This window comes from Corvus moneduloides, chromosome 4, assembly GCF_009650955.1.
Source record: "Corvus moneduloides isolate bCorMon1 chromosome 4, bCorMon1.pri, whole genome shotgun sequence".
Lineage (NCBI taxonomy): Eukaryota > Metazoa > Chordata > Aves > Passeriformes > Corvidae > Corvus > Corvus moneduloides.
The window spans coordinates 44,457,055-44,484,075 of record NC_045479.1 but is presented as its reverse complement, the minus strand read 5'-3'; the positions used below and the strand labels follow the sequence as shown (position 1 = coordinate 44,484,075).

Here is a 27,021-nt window from a genome sequence, read left to right as displayed (position 1 = left end):
TATTTGTGGAAGAGAAAACATAAGCGTTGGAGTGTTGATACAGAATCATAGAATCTTAGAACAGTTTGAGTTGGAAGGGACCTCAATGATCATCCTGTTCCAACTCCGCTGCCATGGGCACGGGCACTTCCTACTAAACCAGATTGTTCAAAGCCCCATCCAACCTGTCCTTGAACACGTCCAGGGATGGGGCATCCACAACTTCTCTGGGCAACCTGTTTCAGTGTCTCACCACCCTCACATTAAAGAATTTCTTCCTAACATCTGATTTAAACCTACTCCCTTTCAATTTGTACCCATTACTCCTTGTCCTGTCACTACAGTTCCTGATGAAGTGTTCCTCTCCAGCTTCCCTGCAAACCCCCTTCAGATACCGGAAGGTTGGTATGAGGTCTCCACACAAACTTCTCCAGACTGAACAGCCACAACTTTACTTTACTAAACTACATCATAAAAAAAGGTTAAAGAGCGTATGACTCCTTGAATGGAAAATGTAGAGGCTGTATCTGAAGAAGTTCCCCATTAGCTCTGTCCATTCATAAACTACAAATACGTGTCTTGAAGGCCCACACTTCTGCTCAAACTCAAACCTGAGAAATAAGTTAGATACACATAAAATATTATAAACTTGAGGAAAATTCTGTAGGTTTTCCAAAGCCTAGACTAAAACCAAATGTCACCCAGGACAGAATCAATAGCTTTGCCTTGTTATTATTTCCCTTTTTTATACTTGATCACCATTATTGGTCAATGTAAGGAAAAAACAAGACATTTTCCTTTCTCAGCCTTATTTAGAATAATGTGTCTAGTTGGTGGGTTTTTTGCTTGCAGGAGAAAGGATGAGAGAGAGGGAAAGGAGTTTGCTTTGTAGGGACGACACATGCAGCTCTGAACTGAATGACCAGAAAAGTTACCCCCAAAGTAAGTCCTCCCCACAGAATCAAAATTATTGGTGGACTTAGCTTGCTAATAAAAGAATAAAATGCACCTTTGCAGCTCCATATGATAAAAACAATGGAAAGGAGGTTCTCTGCCACATGATGGATAGTAAAGCCTCATGGAGCAGTGCCGGAATTGTGGGTGCAGGTGTTCCAGGACATGCTGCTTCATCACCTCTGTGCGCTGAAACTATCTTCACAGCAAGAAATGATTTTCCAGCACTGATTTATATCATTATTGGCCCTAAGGTCACTACAGCCAAAATACTGACTGCACCAAGGGTAATATTTTAGGACTGTCTTGTGCTCTGCTGGAGCACTGATACAGAGGAAGAGTTGGCATCTGGTGCTGGCATGGCAAAGGTGCTGCACCCAGCCCCAAGCAGAGGGAAAGGTGGTGGTGTGAAAAGCACAATCCCAGTTCCTGAGAGTATGAGGCAGCCCGGACTGTGAGCAGGCACTGCTCTGGCAGGATGCCCACAGCCTAGAGGGCAGATGCCAGCAGGCGCTGTGTACAGGCACTCACACTCCAACAGCCTTGTCCTGCCTCTCCCTCACAATCTCCAAGTTCTCCTCCAAAGCCTCCCACCTGAATTCCTGAGTGGCAGCGATGGCCTCCAGAGGGCAGTCACCTTGACACGGGATGTGGGGAGCCCTCCGAATACAAAAAACTTGAAAGACCTTGGTGAAGGCCATTCCTGACATGTTTCACTCCCATTTCCAACTACAGCACCAGAGTCCCTCCTGTCTTTCCAGCTGATGGAATATAGCTGTTGTAAAATGCTAGCTAACCACGTTTAGCAAATGGAGATAATGAAATAAAAATGAAACTATTCTGACTAAAGAAAAACAGTTTCCAAAACAAAGACTTTGGCTAGGGACTGTGTTTTGCTTAAGAGTTTGCCAGGAGATCTGTGGACTGTTTTGTAAACAGTTCTCAAACTGGTGTTTGTGGGAGAGACACATGGGAAGGGGATGAAAGACAGATGGACGTATGAAATGTATCCCAGAGGAAGTTCATCAGGAAAGAAAATGCTCAAGAGCAGCTTTGATGGGATCTAAGCAACTGCATACAGTGGAAAGAAGGTGAACGTGGAATCGTTCATTGTTTCCCATTGTTTCCTGTTACACAAGAGCTACGGGACAGCCTCAGCTGTATGTTTAAGTCAAACAAAAGGAAGCATTTTTCCAACATAACAGAGAATTTAATTGTGTAATTTATTGCTACCAAAGTTATAATGAGCTATAAAGGAATTTAATGAGTTCGTAAAAGATGGGATTATCAGGACTGTTTAGAAGAGTGGTTTAGGTGCATTTGAGAACCCCACCAGTCCAAACTGAGTCACTGCTGAAGATGAGATGGTGTCCTGGGGCACCAGATGGTGTTCCACACAAGAGAACCCTTCATTTATATTCTTTCTAATACCCAAACACTAGGCATCCTACACTGATCACTATTAGATTTAGAATTGCGTAGCAGAGTCATAATTTGACCTACTTTGTCATTCTCACATTCCAGAAGACAATACATGGATGTTTCAGGGTTCTTTCCGATTCTTTCTGACCTAGCTGAAAATCTCTAAGCTGAAAACCTGTAAACCAGAGCTTAAAATTCTTCTGCTTTGTTCCCTCTACTCTCTTCCTCTGACATAAAGTAAGTGTTTCATTCATCTTCAAAAGGGCACAAAAATCAACCCAGGGAACTGCAGACAGCTCAGCCTACCGTTCTTTCCTCAGGAAATCATTCATTGAGTCCTCTTGGAGTGCACTTCTGGCACATGAAGCAGAAGGTGACTGGGAACTCTCCTGGACTGCATTAGTCAGTAGTTTGAGGGAAGGGATTATCTAGATACTGAACCAAGAACAACTTGGGCAAACTGGAGTTCAGCAGAGGCCCCTAGTCTGGGTGGGGGCTGGAGCATTTGCCCTTTGAAGAGAGAGTGAAGGAACCAGCTTGGTCAGCCTGGAAGACAGGAAGCTATGGGAGGACCCAGGCGCAGCCCCCCAGCACCTATGGGAAGGTTAGCAAGAAGACAGATGTGGGTTCTTCATAGTGGTACATGGCAGGAGACCAAGAGACAAGAGGCATAATTTGAAATAAGAGACCTTCAGGTTAGTTGAAAGGGAACACTTTTTCCCCATCAGGCTGTGGAAGAGGGTGCGTAGAGAGGCTGTACAGTTGCCATCTCTGAAGGTTTTCAGGACCCAAATGGGTGTATCCCTGAGCAACCTGGTCTGGGCTCAGAGCTGAGCCTGCTTTGAGCAGGAAGCTGGCCTAGTGACCTTCTGAGGTGCTTTTCATCCTGGATTATGCTATGAGCCTATGATACTATGATAGTAGTGACAATACTGCCTTTCACTCAGTTCTACAGATTTCATTATTTTTTCTATCCTGGTGATTTTGGATTAATTGCTTTAAATTTTCAAAGAAATACATTTTGATGTGTGCTTTTGTGTGAGTGATGATTACTGTCCTAACCTTTGAGCTATTAAACTTGAAGTCCTGCTATGCCTCACTGCCAGTATTGAGTTTAATTGCTACTTCCAGTTACAGCTGTGTTTCCTGCTACTGGGGTCTCCTGCTAAGGCAGGAGATGCTGTCCTCTGCTTTTGTGAGACAAAGCAGAGATCCAGCAATTCAGGTTGATGGACCAGCGCTGAGTGAAGCTGTGGCAGCATGAATCTTCGCCTTCTCAGTCACCCCAAACACCCCTCCTGCGGGGGAGACAGTACAACACATATTCTGGTACAAAGACCCTCTCCAGGATGCTTTTGAGGAGAGCAGTAGCTCTCCCTACTATAAAAAGGGGGTGCTGAGTTCTCAGCTGTGGTGAGGGATCTGAGGCCTGTGCAAGGGAAGGGTGCATCTGCATATACAACCTGTCCCTCCTCAGGCTTGAGAGCTATGTACCATCTTTGAATGGCAAACCTCACCCTGGAAAGAAATGCATACATGAGCTTCCTGTTTCAACTTTCCTATGCGAGCTTTTCTAGAACAGGGAAACAAGTAAGCAAGCCTTAGGTTATTCACAGGCTAGGAATAAATCACTTCTGTCATTTTGCTCAGGCAATTTTATATTCTTGAATTATATTGAAATAAGGGCAATTAGCTTTTAAAATATTCTTCTTTTCACATATTTCAGCCACCCATTTCCCATTCTTCTTTACAGGGCAGCTAATAGTAGATGTTTTGCTCAGATGGCTTTTAAGAACTGGAATGCACAGAATACAAAATCGTATTTTCTTTTCACATTTTTCCCACTCCTCAGAAGACTGCCCAGCACACATTTCATACCATACCTGTTTTGCTTCTTTCTTTTCATGCTCTTAGAGTTGTATGCATTGGATTAGCTTCTACAACATACCATTATTTAGCAAACTGTGGACTGTTGCATCACAGATGCAGATTGTTGGCATTGTCTTTTGCATTCTTGAGATTTGTGACTAGAGACACCTTCAAAGTTTTACTGTTGCACCAAGCAACCTGTTAAAGGCTGATGTCAGATACATGCAAGTTTCTATCTTCTTGCATAAGAAATGAGTTGCAAGAATCCACAAATTTCCTGGTAATTCAGTTTACCAAAACCTAATGTTTAATATATAAAATATATAAAATTTTAATTGTGTTTTTGGATCTATTTTTTTTTTAATGTAATTGTTCTGGACCTTGTAGCAAAAAAAGATAAAACTTCAAAAGCACAAAAAGCAGAGGTGCTTTCTCCCTGTGGACACCCTGAGCTGGGACTGCAGGGTGGTGCCAGGCAGTGCCCAGTTGACTGGAAGTGTGTTGGCCCCGGGCTTAGCGCTAGCAGGAAATGCAGTCTACAGCTTCTAGATCCCAGGGAGTAACTCTGCCTAGCTACCTTGTGCATTAACCCCTTGTCAGAAATCTTAAGAAAAAAATATCTTCAAAGTGAAGGATTGTGGAAAAATCATTAATAAATGTCATGCCAAAAAAATACATTTAACCACAAACTTTGGTTGCATGGGCTTCTTTGGCTCCCTGCTCCAGGAGGAGGATAGGAAAGAAAGATGATTGCAACATGTTCTAATAAATTAATGTGTTGAAATTAAAAGAATGGAATTTGGAACAGAACGTGGAATTTGATACCTTTGTCTTGGAATCCATGGAGTCTTGTACATAAGGAAAAGCTATTTCATATTTTTCCATAGTAAATCTGAATTTATTTAGACCAGCATGTAAAGACTATTTCCAGTCTGTTCAGTTAGAAATGCCTATAATTTTAGAAGAGAGAGACTGAGAATAATTATTAGTATTTTTATTTTAGAGTATCTTCTTCACACTGAACACATTCCTGTGCAGAGCCGCACAAAACTTGTGGGGCAATTGTGAACTTGTGGGCTTTGTGACATGAGACCCATATTTTGCAAATATGAATTTAACTGTTGTGCTCCCTTCATTTTTTCCCTGCCTGTCCCCCGAGGACTTGTGTTACAGCCAAATGGTGTTTTCCAGTGTATTTGGAAATTGGCATTCCTTGTCAGATGATTAATCACAACTTATGGTACTATGCCTACTGCACCTTGTGGGATTCCCAGGTTGTCTCTCCTGCGAGGACTAGGGAAGATCCACCCATGCTGCTTACCTCTTCTGGAGAAGCCTACAAAACATATCATCATTTGTGCTAGAAAGCACAATGGAATTTTAATTAAGTTCTTTGGTTTGGACTTTGCAATAACAGCAGGAGAAAGTAACTTTCTTAGGGAGAAATTCTAGTTCCACCGAAGCCATTAAGCATTACTAGTACCAGCAAATTCTTGGGAAATTTTGTGGCACAGGGTAGATCCTTTGAGTACTACCAAGTACTCAAGTCAAGACCAGAGTTATTATTTGGGGTCTATGAGATTTCCAAATGCATAAAGCTAATTATTTTTATATTTTCTCCTTTGTTTTTAGTGCAACAGAATGGGGCTATGGTACTCGGTAGCAGTGAAATTATATTTGGTATTTAATAAATCTTAGCACCACTTAGCTTTTTTGAATGATAGAGGTTTATTGATAGCTCATTTTGTGGTCCTGGTATTAAAGCATCTGTAGCCTCTCATTTCAAACAGTTTTTCATAGTAAAATGAAAACAGCTCAGCCAGGATGTACCCAAGGGGTGCAATTATTACTTATTATATTAAAGTGAAAAGAGGAGGTACTGAGATAAACAAGTATTCCAGAAGAAGAATTGTTCTAAGTTTACTTCTATTTTTCCAGAAATACTAAACAATGAGACATGCAGAAAAAAAGTGAGGTATTTTTTGGCACAGGTTTTATTCTTTAACTTTTGGAGTCACGACTAGTGGAGGCAAGACAAAAGAGGGATTTAAAATGATCGATGATTTGAGATATCTATCTGTAACAAATGATTTCCAATAAAACCAGTTTGCACAGAGCTGAATGGCAGGCATTGCCATGAGCCTCTTGCAACCTGCTGTTGCAGCCCTCCGTGAGCTCCAGGTACATGAAGCATTCAGTTCACATGGCACTGATTAAACCATCAGGGTCAAAAATAAATAGCAGACAAGATAACAGAGGAAAACCAGCTGAGGCATTAGTGCTTGCTGACAGTACCTTTGTACATCAGAGACCAGTGCACATTTTCTGATCGCTGTACCTATGGAAATAGGTTCTTCTATTAAGTCATTCTGTAAGTTATTACACAGTCTCTTGCTGAGAAGGATCCAGGACATGAAGGAGCCTCACGACTTCTGGTTGTTATCTTCTCCAATGTATCCTGCAATGAATCACAAGACTCTCCATCAACTTTACACCTGTAAGAAAATATTTAGGAAACACAAAGACTCTAAATCAATCAATGCAAGCCACAAATAACTTCATTAAAATCAATGTATTCAGTCAGTGCAGTTTAGACAAGGCACGGCCAAAAGGTCTCTAAACAGCAATCCAGTCTCAGTACTGCCTTGCATGGTGAATAACAGACTTACAGATTTTAGACTGGGCACAGATTTTAAATCAACAAATTGTTGATAGGTTAATGAATACCCCTTTTCCTTGATACTTTCCTTCGCATGAAGAGTTGCAGTAAAAGTTCAGGAGGGATGAGTGATTGTACACTGCTATTTTGTAAATATAATACAGGCTGTGGCATGCTTTATGGTAGGTAAGTGCACAGGGTTCTTATTTTGGGTCTACTCTGCTCCCCACAGCTTGAAAGTGCCATGAAACTACAGAAAACACATACAGAGAAAACAACATTAAAAGGTATCTAGTGACTTAGGTTAGACAGAAGAAACTCAGTTTCTATAGTCTGCCAAAGAGAAGGCTCAGGGGAGACGAGATCAGAGAATATAAATACCTTCAAAGGAAGGGGATTATTTGCATTACCAGAATACGACAAAACACAGAACACGGGCTCCAAACTACAAAACACTAAGTGCAGAGGAGTAATTAAGCACTGAATGAAGCATGGTGCCAGTGAAGAAGGGGCCAAGAGGGAGGAACAAGGTCAGAAGAGAAGACATAAACTAATAGAGGAGGAGAGGATTACAGACATAATTAATTAATTCAGTGTTCAGGAAACTGGGGGATTAGGAGTAGGCTAAAAAAAAAAAGCTATAGCCTTCCTCCCTTCACAGAAGAGCTCTACAGCCTGGTGCACACTGCCCACCAAGGCAAGACACCTTTGTCTTCAGTGAACTTCTCTGTGCAGGTACCACTTTTCCAGGAAGAGCCCACCTACCAAAGCAGGGCTGCCACGATCCCACACACTGCACCCAACCTCCATCAAGTCTGCACCAACCCAACTGCCCCAAGGGTGGAGAAGAGTTCTTGGCCTGATCTGATCATCTCAGAGCTTAGGTTTTGCTATACACTTCTCTTCCATCACTCATAATATACTTTCCAGGGAAGTGCAATCAAGCTTCTTCCTTTAACTTTCCAATCCTTTATGAGAGCTAAAGGTTTTTTATTAAAATATGCTACATTAATAGTATATTCTTAGCTAACATTTTATTATCTTACAACATTTTAAGATTCATGCTATTTCTTTTCCCTTTATGGAGAACTCCAAATATGCAAAAATGAATCTCCATTTTAAAGGAAGAAGGAAGCAGGTTTTGAAACAAATGATAAAGACAGAAAAGTCATTGCTTTTGAAATACAAAGAAGAATGTCTAAATCATTGACAATACACAGTCAGAGACAGTTATATGCCCACAACTGCCACATATCCATTTCTGAGTTACTGAAGCAATGTCACAGGTGAAGATGAATTCATTATCAAAATAATTTTCAAAATTAAAAAATTGATTATGCTTATTGGAAAAGCACTATGGTCAAACAACAAAACATCTTCGGAATATCAGAAGTAGAACATGGGTTCATAAAAGACACCATACCTTCAGATGCATATTAAAAATGGTCTTTTTGTTTAGGTTTTTTCAGTTAAGTCATTGGTTCCAAAGCAGACATAAGTTTAACGTATTGCCATGAAGTAAAATATGCATTTATGTTTTGGCTAAATAAAGAAAATTTCAGAAGATGACGAATTATCATAGTCAAGAACTATTTCTGGAAAAGCAGCGCCTGATTAGTCCACATTTTAATCAAGTAAACAGAGGACAACCAATTCTATAAATAATATTGGGATTTATGTGAGTAAAAATTAGCAGGATGTGATCTTTACAGACTCAGTTGTTTTCAGATTAATTGGAATACATAATGAAAGTAATTACACTCTGATATTTTGGTGCATGTCTCAGTGTATGTTGGAAGGAGTCCAGTAAGTTGTCTGTCTATATCTGATTTATAGAATAATGATTTATCATTTTAAATTGCTCCTTATGAGCAATAAGCATGGATTATTTGTATAAATAGTAAATGTCTCTTGATTTTTACCTTTCTGTGCCCCCAAAAAGATGTCAGTAAGTATAAAATATTAAAAATAACTCTGAGTGATTTACTAAAAAGGAAGACCCTTTTGAAGCTAAAAAGTGAAAATTGGCCTGTTTTTCAACAGGCCTGTGTATACTGCAGACCACCCAGACTGGCTGTGCTCCCTGTGCCCAGGGGGATGCAACTGGCAGTGTCCTGGCTCACTGGCTGCACAGCTGGGCTCCAATCCTGCTTGGGCTGCATTCTACAGCATCTCTAACTACGGGCACTGTCACAGCAGACCACAAAGCTTCATTTTCATCGATTGGCATGATCTTGTTCAATTTTCGTTATAGTTATAGTTATAGTTATATTGAACTTGGTACTTTTAACCTGTTCATATTTTTTTCATCTGTCCCATGTACATTTTTTCAGATGGCTAGTTGTACAGATATATATATATATATATATTTATACCAGATAATAGCAGTGGACACACTTCCTGGTGATTATTTTTGTTTTAAGATTTTTATAAGCAGTATTCAGATGAAAGATGGAACTAAAATTTTAAGAATACACAAGAAGAGCCTGTTAAAATTGCTTGTACAGGTAAAATAAATGACCCTCTATTGCTGTTTCACAAAAAGAAAGCTTTTAAACTATGTTTTGTATTTAAAACTGCATTATTATGAAAAGGAAATTTTAATCGTAGTTAGTGAAATAACATATTGCTTCTGGTCATCCTGGGCCTCACTTCTAAAGGTATCTGCTGCCTAATAAAGCAGTTCATTACTTCGTGGGATTTCCGAATTACTGCAGTAGGCCAGCTGCTTTTTCCCCATCAAAATCAGTGCCATTAAGATGCTGAGGCACTTCTGAAAAGCAGCGATACATGCAAGAACATTGTCACAAATATGTCCATATATTCTTTAATTTTCAGATTCAACTGATGTTTTTCTTGTCCATTTTGGAGTTTGTTTGTAAACTGGAAGACAGAACTCCTTTTTCTGCTTTTTTAATTCAGTCTATCAGCTTTAGATGAAATAACATGAATGAAGAAAATACTGTGTTTGCAACTCACAACTAAAAATTCCACTGGAAGTAACTCAGGAAAGCTTCAACCAGTACAGCAGAAACTGAAAAAGCTCCAAAATTAAAAAAAAAACCAACAAACCACAACACAGCAAACAAACCCTCTTTTCTGAAAGACTTATACAATGCAAAGATTTATTCAATGAAATACATATTATTAGGCAAAATGCACTTTTGAATTCATTAACATCTGAGAATAGTAAGAGCAAAATTAGGCCTTAGAACAGACTGTCATTGCCATGAATATAAATAGCATTTTTAAAGAAAAGTGTACTTATTTTAAACAAACACCTTTCAGTTTAAAGAAAAAAGGATGGCTTTTTTGTGTTGGTAAGAATGAACATGAACTCTGAGGTTTATGGGTTGTACCTCGAGACTATAAATATTTTAATCATAAGTGATAATATCCACAAATCTGAAATGCACCCAGTTCCATACTGTCTGAGCAGATGATGTAGTGTAGTTATAGGTGGTGTACAGTGATAACATCACTAGTCCAGCAGCAGCAGCAATTATTACCTTAAGCAACACAGAACAGAACAACAGAAGCGGTGTGGTAGACGTTAGTATTCAGATACAAAGCTACCCAACATCATTTATATAATGTGTTGGGGCTGAGTCTAAGTGATAATAAACTAATGCAGATTCATTATGATGACTCAGAGAAACAATATTACATTATAAATACCAAGTAATATGTTTCTGTTCAGAGTGGATGTGGTCTTGCTAAGAAAAACAGCTACCTTTAAAAGTTGTTCCTTTGGGCTAAAAGAGCTGCTTGAATTCTTGAAGATAAAGATTACTGAAATACCAATCAAAGACCTCTAAAAGACTTACAACTGAAGAAGAAAAGGGGAAAACAAAGGAGATTTTTCTTTTTAATATACAAGTGACTTTCTTGTTTTCTATAGTGAAAACCTTGTTACCATAAAAGTTTGGGGCTACAGGTTGGAGTGGGAGATCTGGATAATCCAAGTGTGTAATAACACAAGTACAGTTTGGAACAGGTCAGACAGGAGCTTTATTAGCTGTGATCACAGGGAGAGAATATGTGGACAGTACTGCACTCACTGCTCCCTTATGCTCTGCTAAGTGATTGCAGCCTGTAATCATTCTAATATAGGCTGTGTCAGGGAATTAAAAAAAAAAAAGAGAGGTGAGAAAAATCGGTCATTTTGATGTTAACAAATTCAGGTATCCATCTCCAACAGGGACAGACTTCAGTAGCTTGCTGGCCGCCATTAGTCCAAGAAGGACTAACACAGTAAATAAGGTGAGGACGTGGAGCCTGTATTATCAGGCATACCCTGTATCACCTTCAGTTAGCAGTGGGGAGGGGAAACAAACAGACTGCAAGCTCCTATTTGAAAGGACTGTTCTTTTTACTTAGGATAAACTTCTTAGCCAGAACTCTCAAACATCAATACTCTGAAATATCAATGATTTTACCACCACACTGGTAAAACATGACTCAAGATGTTGACTCTTACGGCATATCCAATCAATCCTGTATTATCAATCACAAAAATCTAGCTTTTCTATTGTCCCCTGACACCTGCACTTGGGGGATGACCGTGCTCATAGCGCAAATCTGTTTTATGCAATGTGCTGGCGTAATCTTCCCAGTCACAAGAAGTTCACGGGGTCATGTCTTGCAAGTGTTAAGGAAAAACACTTCCTTGCTGATGTGCCTCCTCACCCCCTTCCGAATACACACACCAAATATTCTGATGAATGCCTCAATACATAATAATGTCTTTCATGCTGTATTTTTCAACTTTTATGGACAGGTTGTAATCGGAATGTGACTGTGAAATAAACAGGTACTAAGTGACTGACAATTCCCAAAGATGTAAAAGTAAGTCCATTTTAATCCCACATTGTTAAAATCGTTCCTGCATGGATTCTAAAAAGCATTGTCTTTACCTGAAGCTAAAGAAAAACTTCAAAGATGAGGCCCTTTGGCTTTCTTTTTAAGCCCATGCTACCAGAATGATAAACTTTGTAAAAAAGTTATGGCATTGTTATACTTTGTATTTCGATGAGCAAAGTAAAAAAAAACCCAAACCATTTGTACCACAATCATACATACTCCTTTGTATATGCTCTTTATAATTTATTTGCCCTGACAAGTACACACTGGTTTTTTTATTTGTGGCAGGACTCATATTAACATAAGTCTGCATCTTTTTCACATTAAATTCATATGACTAAAATCAAACCAAACCAAAACTGTAAATACCTTACACTGATTCTAGACCTGGAAGTTATCAGCTATGCAAATAACAGATAACATTATTCCTACTCATTCCAGAAAGATGAATAAACAGAAAAATTTCATTACAGGCATTGTGTACCTTGTATATACAAATAATTCCTGCTTCTTAATTTGTCCTCAAATACTTCTGTATATGCATTTAGTAGTGGGGTATTCATACAGATACTACACACTAGAGCTACTCAACCTCTCTACCCCCATGATCCAAGTAAAAAAAAATTAAAACTTCTGGGTGCTCTTATCAGGGACTGTAACTCTGGCAAGAATTAGGGGCGGAGGTAATTTGCAACTCACAATTTGGAAGAAGCAACTGCGGACTGAACGGTGAAGGCTCTTTGTAGTTAATGCTGCCAAACTCTTCCCATTAGAAACCCTTCATTTCAGTCATTAAAAACTCTTCCAGAATTTAACTGTTGGGGCTGAAATGTTCCATGTCTGATTTCCAAAAGACAGTTAGCATAAATTGTCCAGTTGTTTTCAATAATAAAATCAGCAGAAAATATCTTATTTGCCAATCATGCTATTTACCAGTGATTACTACAACAGTTTTGTCAATAATTTCTGGCAGTATGATGTCTTGAGGCAAGGAAGTGAAATTTGGCATTGAATAGTCTTTGTGTGATGGATAAGTCTTTTGTTGTGCATCTACATGGATGGATGGGTACAATGCTCAAATGTAGCCAAGTTATAATTAATTGAGAAAATATCTAAATGCATATGCTTAGTAGCAGTTGATAAATAGCATTTCCAAGGATTCTGTCCATGCTAAGCCTATTTTCTTTCTGACCCCAGGATAAAACAGGCTAAGCCTACACTCTAAGTCTCTACCATTGCTTTTCCCAGCTGTGCTGTGCCAGAAGACAGACAAAAAACTAAGGTGGAGGTTACACAAGATGGTTGCATTAATGGGACCACTCCCTGCGGTTGGTCAGGGAAAGGCATGAGTCTCCTTTCTAGACCTTTTATCTAGCTAACTTCACAAAGGCATTCTGCAAAGCATCCTTTCTCAGGCCCTTAGCTGTTCATCAGCTCAAGCAGAAGACTATGGTGGTCTTGCAGAAGTGTGGGGTTCTCACACCCACATCTGACATTGGGGAGTGCTGTACTGTGAGCTAGTAAAGTCTGAAGAATAGTTGTCTATTGGTTTTTTACTCCATGTCCAAAATTTGTACTTAAAGTTAGTATTCATATTCATCTGCTTCAGCTTACTATCTGAAAAATGGGACTAATAATAGTCTTCATTGCAGCAAACGAGTATGGCAAGAAGTTCATTACTGCTTGTGGAACAGCTGAGTACACTAATGAGGAACATGAAAGAAATGGTCGTAAGGAAACAAATAATTCTCCATTACATCAGTCTTGCACGATGTGAAATGAATCAGCATTGGATGCTCCATGAAGACAATGATAAAACCAAATACTGAGTTCATTTATGGACCATATATATGAAACATGTTTCCATGCCAGGTGTCTGACTTTAAGAGTCCCAGTAGAAGAGGTTCATTGACAAGAACAAAAAAATAGTGTGTGTTCTTTTAATTAAAGATTGATCACAGTACATAAACCCAAAGGAAGCTAGTTAAAATTACACAGATTACTGCCAGAAAGAAACTGAATTATGTTTTATTGCTTGATTTTTTAAACTTTGTGTCCTTTTGACATTTTTAAAAATCCATAATGTTAACACATGCAAATAGTAACAAAATGCAAAATGGCTACAATGAAAATTATAATCTTATCGTTTGAAGTGCTTATATGCTTCCCTAGGAGCACCATTTAGACCAGATGATTTTACAATACATAAACATACTACAAGCAAAACCAAGATCTGATTTAGTACCTAACAATACATTCCTGAAACCTAGAATAGACAAGAATGAGATCAACCTCAAAATTCCTGCAGAAATCAGAGGTTTAATGTAAAGAACTGCAAACAAAACTTGGGATGACAGCAGTGACATGTTTTCCACTTTTTCCTGACATCTTTCTGGAGCTGATGTGATTTAGCACTGAAATACAATCCAATGACAAAGAGTAAAAATCCATCTTTGATGCAATTTCACAAAGCGGTCCTCTTTAACAGCAGGTTTTCCATGAACACAAGATGAGAGCTGAAAAAAAAGTCAGGCTAAACCTTTACCCAAGACTTTGGTTAAGAGTCTCTTACCTGCTAAATAAGAGGGCCAAGGTTCCAGGCTGGAGATCACCCACACTATTTAATGTTTCCAGCATCCCCACCACTACCTCCACCAGACATGGCCCCCACTATTGTCCCAGAAGACTGGCCACCGTCCCTGTACCATGCCATGGCCCTGGGAACCCAAGGTGCAACTTCAGCTCACAGCAAGGCAACAGAATCACTTCAGACAGCAGCCCTGAGCTGGGGTCATAGGAATGCCACTGGGCAGCTGGAAAAGATGTAGAGCTAAGGGTGGACATGGGCAGCCTATTCCCAGTGGTCAAAGGGTCAAGCATCTTCTCTGGTCTCACTTTGTTTAGCAGTGCAGGGGTAGTCCAAGGAGCCTGTGCCATCTGAGGGACCAGACTGCTAAAAGGGGGTAAGGGCTTCCTAGCTCCTTTCTACCAGTTCATGCCCCTCACTGGGCAAGCTGGTACCCTTGGAGCCCCTGTTCCTCAGCTCAAACCATCAGTAGCTGATTACAGATATAAGCCCCAAAGGTTTTCATCCTTCTTGTCATCACAGCCTTTAAAAAAATGGAGGTTTCTGGCAGCTTGCCCTCTGTCCTGTGCCCTTTGTAACCAGAAGATTCCAGGCACTCATTACCCCTGCGTGCCTACCCTTAAAGGGCCTGAACTTGGAACAGGGATTTAGAGCCCATGCTTAATAAATTAATCCAGTGACTTACAATAAGAAGATTTCAAACACTACTTCTTTGAAAAATTTCTTTACTATATATTAACATAAAATGATAAATATTTCTGTGTGATGCAAATGATATGTGCTGCACTGGGCGCAGGACAGTGACTTATGCAGGTCACATGCCCTTCTGCCACATGCGTCTTAAGCTGCATGTACAACATAACCTGGTTATCTCAAAAGCTGTGGTATAGCTGGACTTTCCAGTGATGTCAAGAGCCATTTATAATTATGAGTAAAATTAAACTACCACATATTTCTGCCTTCAATATGGCAAATGAGTACTAATCATTGCACTACATTTTGTCATTGCTCAGATTTTTTTCCAGAATATTCAAAGAACTTTTTGAATATTACATTTTCTAGCATGATTGATTTTATTGCATCAGTCATATTATTTTCCTCTTCCAAATTATACTTGCTGAAGAAACAGAAACATGTTGAGCAAGGAAAAAATCTATGTACTCAAAAAGAAAAGTACTCTTAATTTTGAAGATGCAATGAATTCATATTTTTAATTTACAAATAAAATAAAATATTTCTGATTATTCTCAGGTTAAACATATGCAATGAGTTTCCTGTGAGACAGCTATATTTACTGAGTATTGCAGGTCACTACGTAGAAGACATTACTTCATCGCCTGAGGTGCCAGGAATGTGCAATCGCCCCTGATTACTCTTAGCTCTGTCCTGTGAGGTACTAAACAACTTTGACTTTCATATCAGTAGTAGCCAAAAGTGCTTTGCATTCCTTAGGAACAAGCACATGAAAGATCCTTCTCTAAATTAGCTGAAAAACGGTTTCATGCAAAATTTTACATTTGTTTTTAATGAGAAAAGTTAATTCCAACAGAACAGGATGACTATGCCAAGAGAACATTTGACCCACCAATTTCAGAATTTCCTTCAATTTCTGAGCAATCTCCTGTACCAACACAGACTGACTTCTTGTATGTACACTGTCCGTCCAATTTTATTTCATAAGTTTTTGTTCCAAGTGCTCACAAATTCACTATAAAATGTTTTATTCCAAGTATACTATCTGCAAACAACTAATGTAACTTTATTATATAAAAATTTGTTGAAATTTTCATCAATGAAACAAAGAGAATTGCCATTCATAATCTGCAAGTGATCCACTAAATGAGATCTATTACTATGAAGTTGTCAGAACACCAGTCACTCTATAAAGGAAAAATACATTACACTACACATTAATATTAGAAAGGCATTCCCGTTTTCTCCTTTTTTTTCCCCCCCATTTTCACTTCTTTCCAGCTGAAAAGTGTTTCTCTTTTAGGAGTTTGTTCACATTCTTGGTCAGCAGGAGTTAGCTGAACTTCAGACCTTGTGTGAGTGCCTCTGCCTTCCCTGTCCTACACCAGACACACAGTTTCAACAATGGACTCTGCTAAAATAGTGATAATCAATGCAGGCTCCCTCTCATCTTCTGGGTCTACTCAGTGGCCAGTGCTGGACAGACTAATCTGACTGAACTTGCCAAAAGAGCTGTTGCTGTTGCTAGAAGAGAAATCTTTGCATCAGCGTAGGTAAACCAAATACTTATGTTACCAAGAAGTTCACCAGGTCCAGTGGAGGTGGACTTTATTAGAACAAAAGATGACAAATGTCACAGCAGAGAGGAAAGACATTTCATTTAGCTCTTCCACAAATAAGACTTCCGAAATTCTTTTAGCACTTCAACTGTTTGAAGCACATTTTTCAAATGAAAACTGGTTTTTGTGATTTGTAGATATTTTTAAGACCTAAACCTCCATAAATTTTGGCATTTTGAGCAGTCAGCATTTCAGCAATGGTGTTCTGAGCCACTAGAAGCAGCCTTTAATATAAGCCTTACAGGTATAAGTACAACACCTTAGTTAATTCTGTGTTACAACTAAACTAATTTTGTAAGGGATACATTGACATTTTCTACTTTTAAAATGTATTTTAGAAACCCAAAAACCGAAACAAAACCCAACATCCCAATGTATTCTTTAAAGCTTGGCAAACATTCAGACTATATGTTTAGTTTCCTCTATTTCTTTCTTAATACTTGTCTTTAGATTCTTCAATGAAGAATATCTGTTCAACTAAGGAACAAAAATTATGAGGTCGCTGATGCTCTTTTTGCTTGTCATTGGTTGCTGTTATTTCAACTCAGCAGAGAGCTGTTGAACATGAGAGCATAAACTAAATGTCAGGTCTAACTTGCACAAAGTAGACATGCTGTCTGTTTTACTGCCCTGCTAGTTCACACAAGGTGAAGAATATAACCTAGCTGAGGCGGGGTAGGAAAGAGGATTAGTCCTGCAGTACCCATTCATACACTCAGCAAATCGACCATCTGCCATGAAAAGGTGGGATGACCTGCAGCACTTCACAAGCACAGTAGGAAAATTCATTGTAATCTGATCACTGTAATCACTGCAATTACCCAGCTCTGTAGCAGCACCAGGAAGTGGCCAATAAGTTCCTCTAGCTGTGGAAGAGCACAGAGTACTCATGGACAGGAGGAAAGGACAGAACAGGTTGTGCCTTGCCTCCCGCTTCAGGCTGTACTTGCCTGACAGTGCTACCAGGAACGGGTGCCTCAGAGACCAAATGTTTCCTATCACAAGGCCTGCAGCTCCCGTGGACACAGGCTGCTCTGCCCTGGTAGACACGACATGAATGACAATGAGTTTGTTATGAATATAAAGGTAATTGCCAACACTCAGCTGCCATCCCCTGTATTTCTGTTCTGTTAATATAATGTGCAATTTCCCTTTACAGTGACATTGTGGTTCCGATAATTTCAGAAGCATTTTGTTTGCTGGAGTATTTACATGTAGTATCCACCTTTATTCAGTCAGAAGACAGCTAATTTCTTTGCTGCTCTAATTACATCAGAGCAAAACACAACGTGTTTACGCTTGTTCTTGTCAGCCAGTTTGAGAAAGTGATTCCCTTTGAGTGACTCTATCACCCAGTTTCTGATGTTTTGTTTGTGGACTACCTAATGATCTGTTCCTAAATTTCTCTGGAGTTGTGCACGTGGTGACTTGCAGGCAGTGCAAGTATAGTCCATAGAGGGCTGGGTATTGTTCACAACAGCCTGTACACATCCAAACTGCAGAGTAAGCTATAATAGTATCAGTGCCTGTATCTGTTCATACTCCACATGCCTGTGGTTACCTGTGTCGACTTGCAGCCTGAGTCACATAATGATGGGTTACATCTAATATACTACCATATAAGCATGGAACAACAGGATTGGGAAGCATACATGTCCAAATTGATTCTGTGGAAGCAATTATATGACATAGCTGCTCACCATAGGTGAGGAGTGGGCTTGCCCCAGAAGGTCCTCTGAGTTGTATAATATTAAAACTGAAAACAAAGTTGTCTTTGGAACAATGGAATTCCTTTTACAATTTGAGTACTGAATTCAAAATTTGAGCCAGCAATCAAAAGAGACATAGAGAAAAAATCAGAAATTACAGAAGTCCTGAGTAAATATAAGAGCCTCTATTGGCATTAAGGCAGTTTGACCACATTTCTCCCAGTTCTTACTTCTGGTCTTGCTTTGGCATTCTCTCACATTTTTATCACTTAACAGGATAGAAATAATAGGCAAGAAATACCATTCCATTGCTACCTGCAGGGCTGAACATTCTGTCTCAGAAACCAAGTTTCCTGAGCTAGTCAAGAAACTGATAGTGGGTTTGTCTCCCCCCCCCAAGCTGTGGTGAACAGAGCCACTCTGGCAGGGTCCTGTGCTGCTCAGCAGAAGAGTTCTACTATGAAAACATCTGTGCATCAGAAAGGGGAGCCTGGATGTGTCTGCAAGGGCAACAACAACTTCTGACAGCAAAGGGGAAGAGATGCAACATTCTCTGCCATGCACACGTCTGGTAGGGGTGGGAGGGGGTTTGGTTTCAGTTTTTATGAGAGGTGAAGGTAGGAAGATCAGATAGGAAGGAAAAACAAATAACTCAGGATTTTCAAGAGTTAAACTGTCCTTAAAACCAGTTCCCCCACTGAGATGAAAGGAACAGCTTGCACATGGCCTCAGCATTGCAGCTGCACACTCAGGTTTCCCCTCCACCAGGGATTTTATCATCTACAGCTTCTCAAGCTGAGTGTAACTTTAAGCAAATGTAAGTAGTGTCTACATGACGTGTACAGCTCTATTTCTTCTACAAGTCACAGCTCTATCAGACATTCTACTTCTACCCAAAATGTTTCTCAAACATTTTGTATGCAGGAACCAAAGAGTAACATGGAGAGAAAGTGCCAGAGGTGCACGAGACTTGAAGCACCCAAAGGCTTTCTTAAGCAGCATCCAAATCTGAGGGGATACAGCTGCTCTCCTGAAGATGCAGGGCTCTGTCCCTGTGTTTCATAGGCTTTAAAAACAGGATCCTATGCCAGCAAACGAATCTGAGATATTGGTAAATAGACTCTGTAACCTAGGTATCACAGTCCTATTTGAGGGAAAAAAAACCAAAACAAAACAAAGTACCAGTAAAAGCAATTAAAATGTATATGCTTACAAGCAGGATTTAATTCTGCTTGTATTATATTATCAACATGTAGCCACCTTTTATGCTGTCTGCTGACAGCATTTGATGCATTTTTCCTCCTGTGCTTATTTTTAGTTGCCATAGGAACTTTCTTATTTCCTGTCAGCTGATGTCCTTATTTAGTACTATTAATTGTATAAAAGGGTGCTGATTCTGGTGCTCCAGATGCTGAAAAAAAGCACTTTACAAAGGCAAGACACACACTTCAGTTTACTCAGTCTTTTGTTCACTTATTTCTATCAATATTTAATTCCAAAAGCTGGATACTGTGATAGCAGATGTTACCACACCAGTGGAATCTGGAGTAGATCCTCTTCAGTCTTTTCTTCTTGCTTGATCTAAGTTTCCCTCCCACTACCATAAATATATTTAAGTGAAATAGTATCTTTTGTCTGTATAGCTTGTAGGTTCATTCTTTCTCACTTCCCACATGTCCAATTATTTTTTTTTCCCCCCCAAAAAATCAAAACTCCTGTTAAAATGCATAGGAGTGAAAAGAAAATTTTCCAACATGTGATGAAACATAGTCTGGAAAAATATTGGGACCTGAGGGGCAGTTCTTTCTGGCAAATACCAATTCTTCTTCTCTTACATATAATAACACACTTTGCAAAAGATTATTTTTCTATTAAATTTATTGTGTGGCTAGAGAGCAACAAAGAATGACTGGACTTGAGTGAGAACTACAACAGCTTAAACTGGCACTTTCTTTATCCACATCAACTATGAAATTTCCACAATTCTTCCCATGAAGTGGTCACATATTTGGAGAGAAAAACTGTTCAACATATATATTTGCACTTGAGTTCATATCATATGAAATTCCAATGCAAGTTTAGTCTAGTCCTTCTCCGGAAAAACTTCAGAAAATAGCAGCAATGTACACAAAGTCCTCAAAAACATATTCTTTTTTCCAGTTCACACCACTGCTCCTCATAAAATGGAGGAAAACAAGTAGGTTGGAATAAAGAAACTGGCAAATAAGCAAGCATTTAAAACTTTGGAAAATAATTCCTGTGGTGTGAGTTAAATTATGCAAACTTAATCTAAGGTTTTATTCAAGCATCCTAAAGACAACTTCTCCTCACTGACTTCAGGGGATGCTGGACTAGTCCCACTGAACAGGTAACTGGAGTATTATTGAGGTTGCTGTGGCACTAGGAGGATAATATTCTGCTTGGGAATGTTCCCAAAGCATATGGTGCATGCTCTTGCTGAGACAAGAACTGTCAAGTGTTTTAGTTGCTATAACTCAATGGACATTGGAGGTCAAAGATTTCCTACCTGATCCTGGAAGCTCCTACATAGAGGGTCTCTTTTGCAGAAGTCCTTCCCAGCCTCCTCAGCCCAGCCCCACCACCAGCAGAACTGTCATCAATTGACCCTAGGACAAGCTGTCCTGCAATTGGTAATGCTGATTTTATTTAGGCCTTGATAAATTAAGGAAGAATATTTATTCAACAGCAAAAGCTTTTACTATTTTAGCAAAAGAAGAATGTCCCAAGCATGTCTTTTCTTCTTGAACAGGAAGAACTGAAGGTTTTGGGAACTGGAGATTTATTCTTCTAACCAGTTTTTTCTTTTAAAAGTGGTTTTTAAAAGCACCTTCTTTTGTAAAAGAAAGTGTATATGTAGATGTAAGTTGTTTTTATTTATTAGTGGGAATCAGAGAAGATATTTATGCTGATTACTTCACTATAGGACTGTTTGGGAGATTTAAAGACCTTGAACATTAATTTATATATCCAGATATTGAAATTTAAAACTGACCTTAGAAAAAAATTCTTAACTAGAATTCGCCCATAATGCCTTTTCCCAAAATAAGTCTCCTAGCTGAACTAGGAGTGAAGTAATTACCATTATATTACAATGCTAAATTAAATAAATATTAATGGTAAATAACTATATTTAAGTTACCATTATATAATAATGGCAAATTAAATAAATGGTAAATTAAACAAAGTAGTTATTTCCCCTAGAAATTGGCAATTTTCTGTCTATTTTCAAGAATAGGCTACCAGCCTGATCTATTTTAAAATATGGGAGAGATGTGAACTAATCTGTAAGGGCAGCCATGCCAAGTTAAAAAAAATATTCCCAGTTTGTTGTTACTAATATGCAGTGGCATTTATAACATTACATTAAATTTGAAGGAAACTGCAAAGGTATCCAGCTTCTTTGGAAAGACCATGGCTCAAGATCTGGGAAGAAGCAGCTTAGTTGGAGAAAGTCACCTGCAACTGAAGTGGATGTTGAGTTTCCAGATGTCCTTTCCATAGGACCAACTGGGTCAACCACCACAGAGAGAAATGCTGGGAGGTTGGGGAACACAGGGGCTGCCTGAGCTGGGCAGTGCCCCACGGGAAGCGTGGATGGCCCCTGGGGGGATTGTCAGGAGATTCCAGGATCAGTTGAGAGAGAACTGTGACACTGAATCAGTTATGTTGGGTGTACCCACCCAAGCCACATCCCGCTAGGAAGGAAGGAAGAAAGGAAGGGAGGGGGACAGGCAGGCAGGAAGGAAGGAAAGCAGGAAGGAAGGAAGGACAGACAAAGCCAGGTTCACTGTCTGACAGCAGTGGGAGAAAGGTGACCAGGATAACAAGCCCAAAACACCCTGTGAAGTCAAAGGCCACAAAGACCAAAATCACTTCTAGAAACAAAACTGGAGTGTTGCTCTTCCTCCTTTTTGCAGTGGAGACAGGAAAGGATTGTGTTCTCGCCACCTTGCTGTAGGGCTGGCATTGAGCATGAGAGCATGTTTGCTTTCTCCACTGCTCAAACGCCGGCCCAGCAGTGACTCTGTAAGATTCAACAAAGGATGAAGCAAGTTATGAGAACCATGCCACTAAGACTGAGACACTAATACCACTGCAGAGGTATCTGAGGATACTGTTGTACTTACCAAAGTATGAGAACCAACACCACCCTCTCTAAGTCATACAAGTGAAAGAAGGTTATTTAGTGTCCATCTGGTTTTGCTCAAGAGATAGTAAATTATTATTCCTCAAATGTCTGCTGAAGGCTTTTCGAAGCTGCCAGACAACAGGATTTTTCCTAGCCTACAGATGTTACCTGCCATGTTATCTGAGACCAAAAGGACACGTTTCTACTTTTTATGCCCCTTTCTTTAAAGCAGTGTGATGGCTTGTTTATAGAACATGGATACTAGTACAGCTCAGGGAATAAAAAATTAACAGGCACTATCCAGCAGAGGGAGCACAGTAACGCAAAAACCCCTCAGCTATAAGGTGAGGAACTTTTTCTATTAAAACCCACAATAACTGGCAATCTGAGTTTACTGTTTTAGCACATGGCACGGAAAAGGCAGAATTGAAATAAAAATAGAGAGATGTAAGAGAGGAATGTCAAAAAAATACAAGTAGGAAAAAATTTATTTCCTGATATTTTCATCTGTAATAAGGCAAATGTAACTTAACTGCCGGAAAAATTGAGGTTTAAAAGAAGAGATCAAGGATGGTCTTGGGAAGAGTAATAACATTTATTTTAAAATGCTGATTTTAATTTAAATAGAACTGGCTGCTTTGGCTGAAATACTCAAGTGCTGCTTTCAGTTTGATGGTGTACTTCCTCTTGCTCCTAATTAAGTCATATATCACAGAAATAACTGATGCACCCATTCATTTGGCATATATGTAATTTTTAGAGTTCAATGTGACAGAAATCTTACTAGATATGTTCTGACTTCTGTGCCTGTTACACTTTCTAATCTAATCAAGCTCAAATATTTGTGAATTAAAAAAGGAAACAAGAGCTAATACCTATTTTTATAAGAAATTATCATAAACCAGAGAAAGAATCCATCACATTTTGATGTGACTTACATGAACTACAGTAATTAAAGAAACAATGTAATACCTTAAAATTGTTGCCATCTTAAATGCAAACATTTCTCAGGGTGCATTTCATTAATATATTTATACCACAGGATTTTTTAATTAGTGCATCTAAATTCTAAGCTGTGCCACTGACTGTTATTTGACCTTTGGCAATTCACAGTCTTTCTAAGAGAGTTTCTGTTATCTTTGTAATGAAAATCATATTGATTTCACAGCTGGGTACAGTGTAACAGCAGCTTTGCCTGCTGGTAGAAAGTGGTTGAAATAAAAACATAATTTTAAAAGGAAAGAGAGAAGAAAGAACTGGATGTTCTGATCAGAAATGCTAACTACAGATAACTTGAGACAGAATGTTTTCAGTTTAACTCTTAGGTGTTTTCCGAAGAAAAAACTAAGCATGATGAAGACTGATTAGCTGTATTTTCTGTTAAGCAAACTTAACGTCTCTCCACAAACTAGCAGTAAGATTAACAATTGAAACAAAACATCTATACTGCTAAATATTGAAGATGTTCCCATCCAGCAGATTTATCATTTTGTTGTATTATATCCTAAGGAAATGAGGCTTATGCAAGCTCATTATCCATTCACTCAACTATTACCCCGATTTCCCTGGTAATTTTTCAACCTCTTGGACAATTTCAACCAAATCTGGAACAACAGTGGAAGTCACAGAGATGTCAAAGACTTTTGACCACCAGATCCAACTGAGATTGTATGAAGTTTAATGGACACTTGGTACATTTGGTAGTCACGTGTGCCTGCTCACTAAAAATAACTCCAGAAGTAGACTGGAAGTTGGGCACTGCAAGAGGTTTCTCATCCCCATTTGTCCTGGTTCTTGCAAGGACAGGGTTAGTTTTTGCAGTAACCAGGAGTGGCATGGGCAAGACCCAGAGGTTATTCTATACCACCTCATATAATTTCCAGGTGTGGGGGAAGGGGACCCTTCTGGGTTCCTAACATAGTGGGGTGAAGGGAGTGGTTGGGTGTTGGGATTCCGTGTGGTGAGCGCTCATGTTTGATATGGTCATTGTTACAGTTCGTTGTAGGTTTTTTTATTAATTTCATTGCTGTTTCCAGTAAATTGCTCTTATCTCAACCCACGATGTTTACCTTTTGTGCTTCCAATTCTTCTCTCCATCCTGCCACAGGGGAGAGAGAGGGGGACAGGGGAATGAGTGAGTGGCACATGGTTTGCAGTGTTTCAGTGGGAACACTAAATTGGGGAATGACATTCCTAAACCATGACATCAATAGTAGTTTAAAGACACAGCATCTTTACACTGACAAGACAAGTTGATCCACAGAAAGCAAAGGTGTCATCTTGGGAAAAAGTCTGAAGAATTATTTCTTAAGCATTATAAAAGTGAAACTGTTTTGCTTATATACTTATATTCCACAGCTCTTCTAGAATATCTTATTTCATAATTTAATATCTTATTTCATTCATTTATTTTTACATAATTCTATTTTAGTAATGTGTTACGGTCACAATAAACTTATTAAATTATTTTAAAACCATGATGACTTCACTAAGGATATTAAAACTGTAGTCCAAACTGCCTAACTTCAAAAATGTCTCATTAAAAGTTCCTTACTTTTATGACCAAAGCATTCTTGTGATCCTCTGTAGTCACATAAATCCAACATGTTAACTTTTAGAAGGTTTTACTGTCTTTTTTCCATCTAACAAATACAAATACCTTTTACTAGGCCAAGACAATCCCTCATCATCCTATAACAGCCAACAAAATGTCCAGTACAGGCAAGCTCCTTAAAAGCCCAGCTCATTTTCAGCTACATGGTAGCCACTATCAAAACCTGGAGTGTGGTATGAACAGGTATGGATGGTGACCAGCAAGTAGAAATGAGAAAAAATGAATTAACCTCAGTCACACACAAACACGCACACACATGCGCATCCCCAAACAAGCAGATAAAACTATGTGCAAGAAGATTCTTGATGTCACATCAAGAAAACAAAGAACTACTGTAGAGGGTCCAGCAGACGGCTATAAAGATGACAAGGGGAATGGAGCATTATTCAAGAGCAATGCTATCCTCTTATGAGGATAGGCTGAGAGAGTTGGGCCTGCTTGAAGAAGAGGCAACTGAGAGGGGATCTGATCAATGCACATAACTATATTCAGGGCAGATGTCAAGAGGATGGGGTCAGGCTCAGTTCGGTCGTACCCAATGATGGGACAAGGGGCAATAGGCACCAAGTGAAACACAGTAAGTTCTATCTGAATATGACGAAAAATGCCTTTATTTGAGGGTGACAGAGCAACGGAACACACTGCTCAGAGCAGTTGAGGAGTCTCCTTCCAATGAAATATTCAAAACCTGCCTAGACACAATTCTGTGCAACCTGGTCCAGGTGAACCCGCTCTAGAAGGAGGGTTGGACTAGTGGATCTCAAGAGGCCCTTTCCAACCTCAACCATTATGTAGTTCTGCAAAATGTCTGTGAGATAAGAAAGAGCTTCAAAGTCTGGTTGGAACTAGCTGAAAGGGTCTAGGACTCACCAGTTCCACCACCCATAAATGATCTGTTCTGTCTAATGCAAATTACCCAGAGCTATGTAGAAAAGAAACCCCAGATTGGAGGACCATTTGAAATCCACAAACTTTGTAATATTTATGAAGTTCTGAATAACACTGAGGTGGGAAGGCATTGTGACCACAGACATGGGAATAGCAGACCAGAATCCAAACCCACCCTTTCATGGTTTTGTCTGTGAAGACTGCATATCAGGCAGTTAATAGAGAATCAAACAACCTTCTGCCTGTCCCACACATTAAACAAGACTAAGTTTGGTATTGTATTGCCCCATCATCAGGAAGAAGAACTGCACCGATACAGTTCATCACAGGTGTCTTACGGAAGTCTGCACAGGGACCACTGGCTCTGCAGGAGTACAAGATACCACCACAACACAAAACAAAATACAACCCAAAGTTTTGGGAAAGGCAAATACTGGCTTTTGAAATTTGTTTCATACTTCTAGTAATCAGTGCTATACAAATACATCGGCGATAATGCAAATGTCCAGTCTAAGAACTACTAGTCTCAAAACTCAAAACTTGATTATGGAGAATTAAGTCACTTAACCCAATTTTCTCTAAAATTTGTCACTTACTTTTGTAAGTCTCATTAAGGTTCACGCAAATATGTATCACCATAGAATCAGTCTGAAATATTATGTAGGGTGCCAGTGTATATTAAAGCATTATTTTTACAACATGGGTTTATGTTACTATATAGTAAACCCTAGCTGAATCTCAGGGATGGAAATAAGCCAGTGTGTGTGCTGCAAAAGTCTTCCTGCACAGCTACATCACTGAAGGCACACATGCAGGGTAAGTAAATCATAAGCCCTAGATTAAACACCGTGCTGACACAATGCTCTCTGAGAGTGAGGGGTGGGAGCTACTTATTCCAAACTTAAGCCACTCTGAGAGGTGGTGTCATTTCCTCCAAGATGTGCTGTCTTCATCCAACAGCAAGAGCCATGCCTGCATCAGAAGCCTCTGCCAACACAACTGGTCTGGTGCCAAG

The 27,021-nt window shown here is 39.3% G+C and overlaps 1 long non-coding RNA gene across 3 annotated transcripts in view; it reads right to left on the bottom strand.

Moving 5' to 3' along the window:
* Positions 1–5,928: 5,928 nt before the first annotated feature.
* LOC116442872 overlaps positions 5,929–27,021 on the bottom strand; it is a 49,210-nt gene continuing 28,117 nt past the window's right edge. For 2 of the 3 annotated variants that reach the window (XR_004239674.1, XR_004239673.1), the window contains one exon: positions 5,929–6,719. This is a non-coding gene — a long non-coding RNA (uncharacterized LOC116442872). The remainder of the gene's footprint in view (positions 6,720–27,021) is intronic. The other variant, XR_004239675.1, reaches the window with a different exon arrangement.